Raw genomic sequence first — 242 nt, 5'->3', positions numbered from 1 at the left:
CGGCGGTACCGAGAGGCCCTGGCTCTGGCTCGTGGGGGGACGCTGCAGCCCCCCCCCAAACCCTCGGCTTCACCTGCTGCTGCTGCTGCTGCTGCTGCTGCTGCTGCTGCTGCTGCTGCTGCAGCAGCAAGTGATGCAGCACATACACACACGGAGAACGCCAATACTTCGACCCCTCAACAGCAAACACACAACTCACAGGGTAAGTTCAAACCCATATATTTCTCTCTTGCTGCTGCTGT

Source organism: Eimeria mitis, genomic scaffold (assembly GCF_000499745.2).
Source record: "Eimeria mitis Houghton genomic scaffold, Emh_scaff319, whole genome shotgun sequence".
Taxonomy (NCBI): Eukaryota; Apicomplexa; class Conoidasida; order Eucoccidiorida; family Eimeriidae; genus Eimeria; species Eimeria mitis.
The sequence above is the reverse complement of the archived record's forward strand: the minus strand, read 5'-3'. Positions refer to the sequence as shown.